This window comes from Sus scrofa, chromosome 17, assembly GCF_054392235.1.
Source record: "Sus scrofa isolate SSC_HxYL_T2T_F1_AM1 chromosome 17, Sscrofa_HxYL_maternal_Yorkshire_Landrace_v2.0, whole genome shotgun sequence".
Taxonomy (NCBI): domain Eukaryota; kingdom Metazoa; phylum Chordata; class Mammalia; order Artiodactyla; family Suidae; genus Sus; species Sus scrofa.
The window spans coordinates 47,395,183-47,411,009 of record NC_139399.1 but is presented as its reverse complement, the minus strand read 5'-3'; the positions used below and the strand labels follow the sequence as shown (position 1 = coordinate 47,411,009).

At 51.5% G+C, this 15,827-nt stretch overlaps 1 protein-coding gene and 1 long non-coding RNA gene across 27 annotated transcripts in view; one reads left to right on the top strand and one right to left on the bottom strand.

Moving 5' to 3' along the window:
- DLGAP4 (DLG associated protein 4) overlaps positions 1-15,827 on the bottom strand; it is a 251,556-nt gene that overhangs the window by 41,545 nt on the left and 194,184 nt on the right. The window lies entirely within an intron of this gene.
- On the top strand, positions 4,390-7,849 carry LOC146395287 (uncharacterized). Its single transcript, XR_014832296.1, has 2 exons — positions 4,390-5,136; positions 5,361-7,849. It is a non-coding gene; the product is annotated as an uncharacterized LOC146395287 (long non-coding RNA).

Below are 15,827 nucleotides of genomic sequence, written 5' to 3'. Positions count from 1 at the left end.
ATTACCTAATTATTGAGATGGGAACAGATCAGCGGTTGGTGGGTAGCCTATGGCGAGAGGGCAATGGGGACTTGGTTATAAAAGGGTGACGGCGGGGGGGGGGACCCTGGTGTGTGTGAATTGTGGGGGATCTGCATCTTGACTGTGGTAGTGGATACGTGAACCTGCACATGGGATGAAACTGCATCGGACTAAATACACACACAGGTGACACAAGTGAAAATGGTGAAATCTGAGTAAGATTGGTGGGTTAGATCTATGTCAACATTCTGGTTATGATATTATGCTACAGTTCTCCAAGATTTTACCCCTGAGGGAAACTGGGTAAAGGATACACAGGATCCCTCTGTATTATTTTCTACAACTGCATTTAAATTATAATTACCTAACAATAAAAAACGTCATTTCAAAGGCCCATCTATCTGTTCACCTGATAGACATGTATTAGGCCGGGCCCTGTACCGACTTCCAAGAAAGCTAGAAAACAGCCGTGACAGGAGTGCTTCAACAGCAACAGAAGCCACCACAGAAAAGCCCAGGAGCTGGGAGCCCGGCCTATTCCAGGCGACCAAGAGCTGTGAGAGCTCAGAGCCAGGAGGATTCAATTCCTACTCTGTTCAAACTCTCCCAGTCCTGCTTGGGGATCCCCCAGACAGACACACCCGTGGTCTCTGACTCCCCTCCTGAGAAGGGTGGCACATGGGCAGGAAAACAAAGGCAGCAGGGCAGGCAGAAGGCAGGGCTTCAGTCCACAGGAGAATGACCCTCCAGGGCCCTGCCCTGTGGGAAAGGGACAGGCCTGCTCAGAAGATGAGCTCCCGTGTTGAGCTGGCCACGAGGTGAGGATGGCAGCCAAAAGTTGGGCCACTTACTGAGCTGTGCTCAGCAGCTTATGACTTTGTAATTACACCTCACAGTGACTCTGTGAGGTGGGGAGACAATTATGCCACTGTATAGATGGGGCACGTGAGGCTCAGAAAGGTTAGATGATTTGCCTAGAGCTGCCAACAGTGAATGGGAACCACACCTGCTCAGCTGCACAGCCCGCCGCACCCTACTCCCCTGGCCTCAGGCCCCTCCCTGCTGGCCTGGGGCTGTAAGGTGTCTGGGGCTTTCACCGACCACTGTGCCCCCCAGCGTCCTGCTGGGCCCTGGAGCCAGTCTGCAATGCACGCTCAAGCTGAGACCTGACTGCTGGAGGAGGAAGGGCCTAGACTAAAAGCAGAGGCCTGACTCCCAGGCCAGGACAATGTCTCACAGAAGTCCCTGCCCTGCCCCCCTGATCTTTTCAGTACCCTTGTCTGTTCAGAGGGGGTGGAGGAGTTCCAGCCAGGTAACAGCACACCGTATTCACTAACTAACTCAAAGCATTTTCCCATTAAGGCTCTCATTCAAGGTTAAGTATGAAGCCTTCCCTCACTGTGGCTGAAAGAGAGATTCCTGCTCTGAATTCCTTTTCCCTGCTGTCTGAAATTCTACCATTTGAGACTCATGTTTTTTTTGATGGTGAGAATTTGCAAGTCAGAGGGCAAGAGAGAACCAGACAAACTGAGTTCAGACCCCAGCTCTGTCATGTACCAGTTGTGTGGCTACAGAGACTGATCATATAGTCTACATTACAGAGGTCAAGGCTCAAGACAGCCCGGGGTGGGCATGGCTCTGACTGGTTTCTGGTACAGAGGGAGAGAGGCCTGGGGTTTGCGGGTTAGCCAAACTCTTACCACTCCCCAGCCACTGGTGGGGAGGCTGGACTGGTTCTCTGACCAGCCCAGGGGGAGTTTCTCCCAAGAACTGGACATACAGAGCAGACTTTTTTTTTTTTTTTTTGGTCTGCCCTGCAGCCTATGGAGTTTCCCTGCCATGGATCAGATCCAAGGCGCAGCTGCAGCAACACCAGATCCTTTAACCCACTGTGCTATGTTGGGGATTGAACCTGATCCTGGTGCTACAGAGATGCCACCGATCCTGGTGTGTCACAGCAGGGACTCCTAGGATTTGTTTGGTTGGCCTGATATCCCAAGGAAGCAGGGCTTTGGTGGAGTTTTCTGGCCCAGATGAGAAAAGTGAAGCCCCAATCGGCTCAGAATGTTTAAGGGGGGGATATCCTCAAGGGGGTAGCAGTGAGCATGAGGACCCAGAACTGCGCTCTAAGCCTGGCTGAGGCTGTGTGACCCCAAATCCCCCCCCCCCACCCTGGGGAGGGGCTCACAATGGCCTAGAGGAGTCAGTGGGTGCAAGGACGCACCCTGCTCACATCCTCCACCCCGGGAGACAATGGGACACAGCCAGGAGTCTGGACGGAAGATTGACTCTCCTGCCTCCCTCTCTGGGGTTGTGGAGGCCAGAGCCCTGCTGACGCACACTCAGACTCTGAGCCCTGGATGAGGTGGCCACTCATTAGAGAGAAAGTGAACTAGAGAGGCCAGGCCAGACGGCCAGATGTGATAAGAGGAAAAGTGAACTGATCTTGGATTCTCTGTCTCCTGGGGCACAGGTTACAGCCAGACAAGTGGTGTGACAAACAGAGAGGACTCTGGAGCCTCGGGGCTTCCCCAGGTGGCAGGTAACCCTCAGCTCTGACCACTGTCCCCTCCAGGAGAGGGGGACAGGGCCCAAGTCCACAGGACAGCTCTCATTTCACACAGGTGAAATGCCAAGAAACGCAGGCCAACGCCTCCCTTCGCCTCTTCCGAGAGTGCAATCCAGCCACTGTGTTCCTCAGACACCTCCCCCGCCTTGCACTTCTTCCCACCTTGGGGCCTTTACACATGCTATTCCTCCCATCTGAAAGGAACATCACATGTTTTAAATATCACTTCCTCTGGGGGGCTCCCCTGACTGCCCCTTGCTCTCCCATCATCCAGGATCTCCATCAGGGCACCTGTTCCATTATTAGCTCATCTAGGCATTTACTTGCTGATGGTTACAGACCTGGGGCAGTTGGGGGAACTCTGTCTGTCTTGGCACGGCAGGTCGTATCCCAGGCCCGGGGTAATATCTCAAGCATAGAGAGCTCTCGATAAATATTTGTTGAATAAGAAAAGGAACCTCATCTTTGCTAAAACATCCCCTCAGTTGCCAAAAATCACGATTTAGCCACAGCGAAGTCTCCCAGCACTTTAGTACCCAAAGTTCTAGTCCCCTCCCAAATCTGGAGCCCTTTCTGCTTGGTCCCACCCACCACCCTTAGAGCTTCACCTCCCACCCCCACACCCCCTCAGCATGCCCTTTCCAGCTTCAGAGAACCAATGCACCCTTTCCCAAACACGCCACACTCTTCATGCACCAAAGCCTTTGCACATGCACAGTTTCTGCAAGAACCCCTTTTGCATCTTCCATGCTTCCTGCCTTCCAGCTGGTCCCTCCACTGCCCGTCCTTTTTGGCTCTCCTTTCTCTGGATCAGCGGGACCACTGAGGGCCGTGGCCATGTCTCTGACTGAGAGTGTGTCCCTTGAGTATCGGCAGCCAGTGCCCAGTCCAGAGGGTACACAATCAGCATCTGCTAATTAAACTCTAGAGAGAAGCAAGTGCCTCAGTGACCCAAGATGCTGGTTCTGGCAAGGATGTGACTACGGCCCTCTTTGCCTTGGGGAGATGTTCTCTGTATCACAATCTACACCAACATAGCATGTTGGTCCAACTCTGTGTCCATTCACTCTGGAAGACTTTCAAATTTGCCAAGGAAACTTGGAGGTGAACATCACCCCAGGGTGACTGTCTCCTCCAGCTGGCCCTTGTTCATGTACGTGTATAATTACATATATATATATATATATGTATATATACATTTTTTTTTTTAGGAAAGCTTTTTTGTATATGACTATGCCTGCAGAAATTCCCAGGTCAAGGATTGAACCCATGCCACAACAGCCCAGCCCAGACTGCTGCAATGACAATGCTGGATCCTTAACCCACTGTGCCACAAGGGTACCCCCTGTGCATATTTTGAAGATCCTGAGTGAAGCATCTGTTGAACCACAGCAGTGTGTGCATGATGAACTGCTGCGCCAGCAGGCTGCATGCTTTCCTGCCCTCACCTTGGCCGTTCTGGTCCCTTACATCAAGGCTCAGACAGAAACCAGTTGTGTGATGCCGCCTGCCCCCGGCCCCAGACATCCAGCCCAGCTTCCCTGCCCCGCGCAGCACACAAGTCCTTGCTTCTCCTAAGTAGAAGCACCCTTTGTTTCATTTTTGCCTTCTGTCCCAAGATTTTATCCAGCGAACTCTAGCAAGTCAGAATGAATTTATTTCTGCATTTTTTTTGGCCAAACCCACAGCACGCAGAGGTTCTGGGGCCAGGGATCAAACCCATGCCACAGCAGCAAGCTGAGCCACAGCAGTGACAATAACACCAGCTCCTTTACCCACTGAGCTACAAGGGAACTCCCTTTTTTTTTTTTTTTTTATGTCAAGATGTATAAGGTAGCCAATCAGAGCTTCAGATGCTAAGGAGTGGCTGTGGCTCTATCCCTCCAGAGACCTGGAGAACTCAGCAACCCCAGGAAGCCAGGCCCCTGCAAGTGCCTCGGAAGCCCAGTCCAGCCTGCTGGTTCCCAGGGGCCTGAACTTGACAGGGAGGCTGAAGGAGAAGTGACCTAAACAGTGTGGGAGCCATGGCATCAGGCTTTACAAACACAAGTCCCCATGTGAGTGGACAGAGCTGACCTCAGAGCCAGACCCCCTGAACTCCCTTGTTGGCTTTGCCAGGCTTAGGAAAGGACTTGTCAGAGGAAGGGCTGATGGCTTATAAGATCCCACCTTCTCTCACCCAATGAGTAACCTGTCAAACCACGCAGCTAAATCGGGCAGCTCACTTGTGCTCGATGGTAAAAAGAGAACTCAAGACTCCCGCCCACCTAGCCTCAAATTCCTCCCTCCTTCTCTGTTTCTTTCTCCAGAGCAGGGGAAGCTGGGGAGAACTCCAAGCAGCTGTGTCAGATCAGGGACAGACTGCCCGCTCAGAGCCACTTTCTTGTTGATGGCCCATGTGACGCCCACTTTCCTCATGCCAGTCTGAAGCCACCTCCCTCACTGTGCCTTAAGAGTTAACCATGTTGGGAGTTCCCATTGTGGCGCAGTGGAAACGAATCCAACTAGATCCATAAGGACGCGGGTTTGATCCCTGGTCTCGCTCAGTGGGTTAAGGATCCAGTGTTGCCATGAGCTGTGGTGTAGACTGCAGACATGGCTCAGATCCCCTGTTGTGGTGGCTGTGGCTGTGGCCAGCAGCTACAGCTCCGATTCAACCCCTAGTCTGGGAACTTCTATATGCCGCTGGTCCGCCCTAAAAAGACTAAAAAAATTTAAAAAAAGAGTAACTATGTCAAACTTTAATTTCAGGAGTTCTTTTGTGGCTCAGTGGGCTAAGGAACTGGCATTGTTGTTACTGCTCTGGTCACAGCTGTGGAGCAGGTTCTATCTCTGGTCCGGCAACTTCTACATGCCACAGGTGTGACCACCACCCCAGAAAAACCTTTAATTTCAAGCTCTAGTAAGAGTGATTGGTAGCACCTCCCACTTAAACACCCTCCTAGGGATCCTCCCAACTGCCTACAACGAGACACCTCCTAACTACCTCTCCCATCCTTCCCTTCTCCCCCATCTAGAGCCAGAATCCCTTAAATGTCTCACATCGCTGCTCCCTGGCCCCCTAACCTCTTGTCTGGCCTTTCCTGTCCCTTCCCCACCCTGGCGAGTGGGCTGCTTGAGGAATCCAATCATACCACTGGTTTGCAACCTTTCAATGGTGTCACCACCCACCCAGTGGAATTGGAACAAACTATTCAGTGGGGGCACACGTGGCTTCTAGAATCTATACTTGCTTCAGACCCTCAAGTCCACAGGAGCCAAGAGGTTACAGAGGTAACATGCTGGGGAAGACAAAGACACACAGCTCAGGGAGTCCTGGCCTTGCCTTTGGAGCCTTGTCCAGAAGCCAGGATGCAGTCCTACTGGTAATGGTTCCAGTGCTAACAGGAGACCTTACTAGGCAAGTGCTCCATCTACTCCTGGTTCTCATTATTCACGATTCTGTACAGGAGTTCATCTACTCACTAAGATTCACTTGTAATCCCCCAGTCAACACTCACCATTTGCAGACATGCACAGAGCCTGAAAATTTGAGTCACCCAACACACTGGTTCCCAGTTGAGGCTGAACAAGGCAATAGTACCTTCTTGTTTCAGCTCATGCTATAAACAAGTATCCTTTTCCTGGTCTATTCAGTGCCATGTTTTCAAATTTTTTGTTTTTGTTTCTTGGTGGTGGTGATTTCTGTTTGAAATGGCCCCCAAGTATAGTGCTGAAGTGCTGCCCAGAGTTCCTACGTGAAAGAAGATTGTGATGTGCCTTATGGAGAAAACACACAGGTCAGATAAGCTTTTTCAGGCCTGAGTTACGGTGCTGTTGGCCTAGTTCAGTGGTAATAAACTGACAATATATTAAGGTGTCTTTAACAGAAATCTTGGTGGTTTCTGCTGGTGGATGTGCAGGGACTCTGCATTTTCCATTGGAGTGATGGTTCAGAATTTGCTAATTTAGTGTTTGTGAAACATTATGAATGTAAGTACTGGGAATAATGAGAACAGACTGTACTTTAGCCAAAGAAATCCTCAAATCAGCTATGTGGGGTAGGACTGTCACTGCCCTGTTCTCCGGATGAGGCTCAGAGAGATGGAGAAACTAGCCTGAGCTCACCTCCCAGCCAGGCAGTGTTAGGGTCAGGGTGTGAACTCAAACTGAAGCCTGACCCCTACCCTATGCCCTGTCCACTGGGCCAGCTCAGCGAGGGTCATGCAGAGGCAGCAGCCTTGAGCATGTTAACTGTTCCACCCACAAAGTGGACTGTGACACCCAGTGTGCACTGAGAAGAATCCAAAGAGGTGGCAGACGTGAAGAGGCTCTGTAATCCTGGGGTGGCCCCTGCAACTCCAGTTACCGTGGTTTCTGGATGAAGGAGGGAGGGATCGCCTTCTGGAGGACAGCTGGGGGCCTTTTTGGAAGACATTAAAGTTGACTGCGTCTGGCAGGATGGACTGGAATGATTGAGGGGCAAGGAAAGTCAGGGGGAGGGATCTCCTGAGCAAGGGAGCAGGGCAGGACAGCCTAAAGCATGGAAATCAGATCTGAGCAGGGCACAGCTTGACAAAGTGGAACTGAGGTAATTTAGCTGCTGATGGAAGACAGGGAGGCCTAAGAGGGCTGCCTCCTCTCAGACAGGGTCCTTGGCTTCCTGAGGCGACCTGGACAATGGGAACAGTGGTATCTTCCTCCTTCCCACAACATCCCTCATAAAGTCCCTCCAAACTGCTACGGCTGGGATTTCACAGCACACAGACCTGACAGGAGTGGGAGGGTGGACCGCCTCCTATCTCAATAGCCCAGCACACCAGGCAGTTCTGGGGCGGGGGGGTGCCAAGGCCATCTCAAGCTGAGTGTGTCCAGAATGAATCTGAATCTCTCCTCCCCTACATCAGCCCTGCTCTCCTGGAGAGGGGACCCCATGAACTCAGTGACACACTCCAGCAGCCTAGGGATCCCCATCCTGCTCTTCCCCTGCCCCTCCCCGCTACAAAGGCACGTGCTGCAGAGCCAGGCTTCTCTCCATCCCACCAGCCTGGTCTCGGCTTCCACTTTCGACCCTTGGGTCTCCCTGCTTTGTCAGTGGCCCAACTCACCCACCATCACTCTCCAGACAGCAGCCTGAGGAATTAAGGACAAACTGGATTACTGCCTCCCTTTTCTAAAGCTTTTCAAAGGCTCCCCCCTTCCTGAAGCTGCCCACCTTGGCCTACAACAGGCACCGGCCCCTGCTCCCTTCTCCCCAGCTTCAGTTCCTGCACCTTCCCCGGCTCAGCCCACTCCAGCCTCTTCGCTATTCCTCAAACACTCCAAGCATGCGCCCAATGTGGGGCCTCTGAACATGCTGTTCCCTGTCTGAGACCATTCTGCCCATCTTCGCACGCCTACTCCTTCCCAGCCTGCTCTCGCCTCTGCTGCCCACTTAGGTCTTGGCTCAGTGGCCATGTCCTCAAGGAGGGCCTCCCAGACCATCCTGTCAAAAGTTGGTATTCTTTCTTGGAGGGCTGTTTCATCAAACATTGATCAACTTACTGCCTCATCTTTTGTCTCTCTGCCCTACCAGACAGAGGTCCTAAGCATCGAAAACAGTTTCCTGAGGGTGGGGACCCTGGATACCTTACAGAATTACGAGGCCTTCCCAGCCCCAGGCCCAATACGTGGTTGGGCTCAGCAGATATTTATTGAATGAATGAACAAATCCCTATTTGGGAGCTGGGAAGACTGAGGCTCAGGGAAGAACAATTTACTGCTGACACTGAGTTGGAATCCAAAGCCCAGGGTAAGGACTTCAATTCTCTTCAGGTCAGACCCCAACACACACACACACACACACAGACACAGACAGACAGACAGACAGACAGGCACACACACACACACACACACACACACACTCCTTCTCCCCGCCCCCCATCCCAGGAGCACAATCTGGTGGGAGGTAAAGCTTGGAGCAACTCTGTTTAAAGTTCAGCAATGAAGCCGTGGGAATAAGTGCTCAACAAACCCTAGGCACCAGGCATCAGAAACAATTTGAAAAATAACCATTTCTGAAAGGGGGCAGAGAAGGAAAGCAAGCAATGCTTCTGGCAACATCTTCTAGGCAAGGCATTTCTTGTACAGATTTTAAAAAATCGTGACCGAGTGATTCCTGGGCCAGGTACTATTTTATTCCAGACACAGGCCTGGGAGGGGAGATAATCATCACTGATGTTTTATAGATGAGAGAACAGGCTTTTAGCTTTGAGGAGTGGCACTGTAAGAACAGTCTGCTCTGCGAGGCCATGGTGGGCTGCACACCTTATACAGGGTCTAATCCTTTCTGGGCCTTAGTTTCCCCAGCTAAGTGTGTTAGCCTGGAATGGTTATCACAAGTTTAAATGTCTACAGGAGACCAGGCATCTTAACTCCTCTGGCCCACAGCTGACATGTGGAGACCTAGGTGAGAGAAGCCAGAAATATGGACTTAAAATAAATAAAACCTCTGGATTTTACAGTGGAGTTAGTTATTTCAAAGTTTTAAAAACCCTGTGCAGGTACATACCTGCCCACTAACATGGCCTGTGGCACACAGGTTCATGACTGCTGCAACAGCTGCCTCCAGACCTCCTTGTTCCGGGAGCTCCGGCCTCTCTCCCCTTGCTCCCCAGGAAGCCTGGCCACAAGACCCTCCACCCTGGAAAGGCAGAAGACCCTTGTGAACCTCGAAATCGAGGCAGCAGGAGGCCTTTCAGGGTCTCAGGTCTGTGGGGCAAAAGCAGAGAGGCCCCTCTGGCTGTCAGGCCAGGTCTTGGGGCAGACACTTGGCAACAGGGCACAGGTGGCAGGAGAGCCCCATCTGGAGCACAGATGGCCACCCTTCGCCTCTGTCATGGGTCTGGAGCAGCTGCCTGAGAGGGACCTGCTTGGTTGCTGGAGCAACAGCCTTTGCCCCTCATCCCCCCACCCCCCAGAGACAGCTGCTCCTTAGAAGCCCTGCTCACACCCCAGCTGGGGTCAAAGGTATGAGGTGGTTCTGTTCTGACATGTTCAGGCTAGAGGGGCTGGAGGACGGGGTTAAGCCGCACCCTCCAGCTGGACCCACACTTCAGGTCAGCTGCTTCTCTATGGACAGGAAGCTGCAGGTTAGGAGACCTCAGAAGCTCGAGGGCATCTCCCCTGAGGGTGGGCTTCAACTCTATCAGCTCATCACTCTTCAGCAGGCTTATCATTCCCACTTCAAAGAGGAAAAAAGTGAGGCTTGGAGAGAAGCAAACAGCCCAAGGTCCCACAGCCAGGATTTGACTTAGGCTCTCTGGTTCCAGAGCCAGTGCTTGCAGCTACTGCTTCACTGACCACACTGCCCAGGGCAGGAGTTAGATGCTGTGGAACATCTGACCAATTCCCTAGTCAGGACCCTATTTTGGGGTCCCCGGGCAGGGTTTGGTGATTTCCTCTGAGTTGGTTTGATGGTGGCAGCCTCTGCTCTGCTGGTCGTGGGGGCAGAGGCCAGGTGTCCTGGACCAGAACCCAGCACAAGGCAGTAAAAGGCACCCTGCCCTGGCTGTGACTACTGCCGCCCACTGCCCTTCCTCAGGACTGTCTCCTCCAGACGTGTGGTCCCAGACGCTCTAACCCTCTCTCCTGAAGCACCAGAACCCCTGCCATGGGTTTCCCAGCCAGTCACTCAGGACGTCCCCAGCTTGGTTAAGTCTCACTATAGCCTCAAGGCAGAGCCCTGAGAGGTAGGGCCACTTGTCTCAGGTCACACAGCCGGCTGATGGGTACTAGGACTGGAAGGAGGATGTGGAGCCTCTGAATTCTAGGGTCTGAGGAGACAGTAATTCCAGTGATTCTCAAATCAGGTTCTGAGGGCCCCTGAGGGGACCTTGGGAGGTTTTTTGACTCCCATCCCATCCCCAGGGCCCTACAAGCAGCTCCATTTTCCTTGTTTTCTCCATATGGAATTCTCATACAGTATTTTGAGATCCACTAGACTAATTCGGCCTCCTCATACTACAAATGGCATATGTATTCCCTGAGGATCTGGAGTCAGAGCTGGGACCTTGCCTGGGGCTGGGTGTGGGTGTGTTCCCCGTGCCTCCCTGACTCCAGGCCTGGAGATCACCAGCTCCAGGCATGCAGGGAGGCACCCACTTGTGACTGCGCCCCATCTCCTCTAGCCCTTGACCAGGGACCCCAAATAGCATGCTGTTTCTCAAACAGTATTTCTACCACTACTGTATAAGCAAACTGTCAGGCAACCTTCACCCCTAGCTGCCTGGTTCTGTGCTGGAATCTGCTGCCAATGTCCTTTCATTTATCCCATGGGACCCACCAGCAGAGTCGGCTCTACCAGCAGCTCTGCTGAGACCCCTGCCCTACCCCTCAGGACACCTTATTACCACCACCCCTGGGAGGCCAAGCTTTAAGGTGATGCCAGCTTCCAAGCAGCAGTTGCTGAAACATGATTTTCTCGTATGTTAAAGCTATAAACAGTAGTAGGGGGTGCTGATGAGTAGAAGATGGCCAGAGTTATTTACAGGGCTGCTAGGAGAGAGGGTTGGGGGGTGGGAAGCCAAGATTTGGCTTTTCAAGTACTGGCGCTCTAGCATGTGGATCTTGCTGCTGCCTTTCCAAAGCCCTAAGGTCCCAGGAGCCCAGCCTGAGAAGTACTACCTAGAAGAGTCTCAAAAAACCCACCCGTACTTCTGGAGGGCTGACGTCAAACCCTGATGATGGGTCATAAAAGACTGGTTTCTTACAAGCTGTCACAGGCCCCTGAGTCCAGTGTGCCAGACGCTGCCAGGCCCCGTGAACCTCGACTGCTGGCCTCTTTCACCATTCTGAATGACCAAGCAGATCCCAGAATAGAAAGATGGTGTTAACAGGCTAATTCACTGTGCCTGGAGTGACAGGTGGCATATCGGGTGACAGAACCAGAAGCCAAGAACCCTGGGCGGCCAAGAGACAGGATGAAATGAATGGTGCAGAATGAATGGGGAAAACCATGAGTTCAGCTCAGGTCACCCCAGGCCAGGACACCTGCCTTGGTGCCAGGCCTGGGGACAGGGACACAGGAAGGGAGAAGGCCCAGTCCTCAGAGCATATATTAAGATCCTGAGTTCAGGATCCCAAGTTAGATGATGACACTAGAAAGCAGACATGCAGGGAACCGCCTTACTGACTCCAGCTGACCAGAGACACAGTCTGAGGCTGCAGCAACAGGGAAAGATGCAGGACCGGGGAGGGGGTGGCCCCACGGAACTCTGGATAATCTGGGTACTTCTGGCAATTCTGGACAAGGGACATTGCCAAACTGGAGCCTCAGGAGAAGGGGGCAATCCACATGGGGAGAAGCCCCAAATCCATCCCCCCATTCCGCCAAGTGCTGATTTACAGAGTGGAAGCCACACGCTGGGTCCCAAGGGGCACTAGGGACACAGGATGAGTAGTCCTTGACCTCAAGAAACTCTCAATGAAGTACAACTCTACTGACTAGGCAGAGCCACACGGAGTCCTGCAGGAGAAAGCCTGGGACTGACTGAACAAGAGTCTGTGACTGAACAGTGACGTCTGTCACGGATTTGCCACCAATGAAGTGTGACACATGTGCGCCATGAACCGTGTCTAGTCCAACACGAGGGAGGGTGTAGAGAGACTGGAATTGCAGCCTGGAAAAGGGACAATTCAGATAGGCATGGTTACTCTCATCAAATACCTAGAAGACTGTCACATATACACGTGGTCCAGGTCGTCACACTACACCCAGAGGCAGGGGCAGGAAGGTGGAGGTTAAGGGGGAGCAGATTTTGCCTCATTTTCTAAGGATGCATTTTCTAAGGGGCAGAGCTGCCCAGGAAGCGGCCAGCTAGCCAAGCACAGGCATGGCAGACGCAGGGAGGGACTCAAGTCCCCACGGCTGCACCCCCAAGATCCCTTTCAGGAATTTTTGTCCTTTTCTTGGACTTCTGGATGTGACATCAGACATCATTTTTGTGTGTGACATTCATAGTTCAAATTTTTTTTGGCCTCCAGAGAACTGTTACCAAACAAGCAGAGGAGAGACAGAGAGAGAGAGGATGTTCAAACAGCCTAGCTACAGGGAAAATGATGCGAGGACTAACTCCAGGACCTCAGACAGCACAGAGCCCCATCTGAGATGATAAATTCATCCTCAGAATGAGACCAGCCAACACTTTGCTACCTGCCCGCCCCCCTCCCCCAGCCCCCGTACTGTTGCTGAGTTCCAGAAGCGGCCTGCAGGCCAGGACTGAGAACACGGTTCCTATACTGTATGACTAAGGCTTCACAGGCCTCACTCTCACCCCTCTGTAAAATGGGCCCAATAAGGGCTCACTCTGTCCACTGCCCCAGCACTGCTGAGAGGGTCTCTAGGGAAGACAGATGCGAAAGGACTCGGCAGGTGAGGAACTATCATGACAATCATTTAAGGGGCCCACAGAGCAGCCTTGCTCCCCAAGGAGAGAGAGGACCAGAGTCAGGAAAGTTCAGGGCCCTGAGGACCCCAGCTGCCCGTCCCCTCCATGTCACACTTGCATCACTGTTCTAATATTTCAGGGTCATGACCTCTGGTGTCCTTGCCTTGCCAAGCACCCCTCTAATTTCTCTCTGCCACCCTCTTCACACCAACACCCCATGTTCTCAGCATCCAGGCCTTTGCACCGGGGGCTCCCTGCCTGTGACATCTCTCCTCCCCCCTAATTCCACCTCCTCCTCCAGGTCTCCCACCTGGTGCTTCTCACTGGGTTAACCCCCAGGGTTTCAATGGGCCAGAGGCCTTTGCCATTGTGCTGTTTTACAGCCCTGTTTATTTATATCTCCCTTTTCCCTTTAGATCCCAAGCCCCCTGAAGGCAGGGACCACGTGGCTCCCATTCCCATGGCAACCAGACGGGGTGCCCAGGCAAATGCCTGCTGACTTAAGATGGACCCCAATCTCTGATTTCACCCCCAAAGTGGTACTAGCCTGCAGGGCCTTCCTGCAGAAGACCATGAGGACTCAGCAGTAGAGGAGTCTGTAAGGGGCGACCTGGCAAGAGAAGACAGAGGTGCTGGCACAAGTCGTGATGACGGCTCCCCGCGTCCCCACGCCTCCATACCCCTGCCTATCTGATTTTTCTGGCAACCACCTCTAAAATCACATCTTTACAAAGATCTCAAGCTGGCATCCCAAAGAGCATCTGAAGAAAGCGGACTTTACCTTGACACCTTCCAGCCCTGAGGGAGCTGCCCTGCCTGATGATTTTGCAAGCACACTAATCACCATCCCAAGATTTGGGCTGTCCTGTCAGGCCCTTTTCCGCTCTCACAAAGAGATCTGTGACATCACCTGCCCCTCAGATAGTCCCTTCCCCTCCGGGAATGATACCATCTGCAAAAGCTGGGCACTGCACTAGGCTGGGGGCAGCCCACTGGGTGGGCTACTTCTGGTTGACTGGTAGTACCTGCCTGTGTTGAGAAGGATCCTGAAGCAGCATCCAGGCTCCACTCAGCCACCACGGGCACTGAAACCAAGGCTGCCTCTGGGAGAAAACCTCTCCCAGGAGATGAGCAGCCTTTTAAAAACTCTGTTGGAACACAGCCACACAAAGCTGAGAGTTTCAGTGTGCATTAACTTGGAGTGTTCAACAAAAGAGCCCACTGTTCAGATACCACCTACTCCCCGCTTCAAATATACTTTCTTCAAATGGGCTAGTGAATGAGGTAGCTGGAGTAGTGAAATTCATATAGACAGAAAGTGGAAGGGTGGTTTCCAGGGGCTGGGGGAAGGAGGTAATGAGAAGTTGTTTAAAAGGTACAGAGCTTTAGTCTTGTAAGATGAAAAGAGTTCTGGAAATGGAGGATGGTGATAGCTGTAAAACAATGAAAGTGTACTTAATACCACTGAACTGTGCACTTGACAACAGTTTAAGTGGTAAATTTTTGTTATGTGTATTTTACCACAATTTTTTAAAGTGGGCTAGTGAGGGGTTCACAGAGGAATTCTCTACAAACAAGCCCCAGCTATCAGACTGATTTTTCCACCCCAAAGCCAGGAGTCACAAAATATTTAAAACTAAGTCTGGGAGTTCCCTTTGTGGTGCAGTGGAAACAAATCTGACTAGGAACCATGAGGTTGCGGGTTTGATCCCTGGTCCTGCTCAGTGGGTTAAGGATCTGGTGTTACCGTGAGCTGTGATGTAGGTCACAGATGCAGCTCGTATCTGGCATTGCTGTGGCTGTGGCGTAGGCTGGCAGCTGTAGCTGATTTGACCCCCCGCCTGGGAACCTCCATGTGCCGCAAGTGCGGCCCTAAAAAGCAAATGAGTGAATGAATGAATGAATAAATAAATAAAACTAAGAATGAATGTTTTGATTTCTGATTTGAGTTACATGTATTTGTGAGCAGGGGCTGATTTATAATCTGCCTACAATCTCCTGAGATCCAGGAAATAGAAATGAAAGAAAAAGAATTCAAACAAAATTTAAAAGACTGGTGGTCTACAGGGACGGTGATGAATATGTTAGAACTTTGGAAAGGAACTAGATAGGAGATTGTGTGGAGATTTAAAAAAACTGTTAAAACAAACAAAAAAAGAACTCTAAGTATGTTGTATAACATAATAGAAAACAGTTGAAAAGTCATTTCATTTCCACTCCCCTAACACAATTACTATTGCATCATTCTATACCAAACCTTTTAAACTGTGATCATTTTGTAATGGCAATCTGTCTAAAAAGAAACAGAAACCTCTGCTTTGGCCTTAAAAGCAGTTGTTAGGAGAAAAAGAACAGTAAGTCAGGACTTCAAATCTTGACTGAGCTGTGTGACTCTGGACAAGTCACTTTACCTTTCAGTTCTATCACTTCTAAAAACAGCAATAATAACTTCAACCTGCTTCCCTCAGCAACAGAAGCCACTGGGCTTCGTGAACTATGAAGCAGTACAGGAAAGGATGTTAGCAATTAAGTAGGGAGTACTGAAGAAGCCTTTTCTTTTAGACTAATGACCAGTATGAAAACCAATAATAAGTATTCTGAAGCTCTGATGTTATTTTTAAAACAAAATCACTTGTAGTACTTTCATTATCGCATATCTGACTCCTACCGGATGAGCAAAGCTGTTGGTCTCGGACCTAACCAGGCTCACCAAGCCCAGCCAGGCCCTGGCTGACCCTGCAGACCCCTCCGAACAACACGTACCTCTCCCGGTTCCCACACACTTTCCACCTCAGGGTCCTCACCCTGCTCTTCCCAGTCTGCCCTTGACT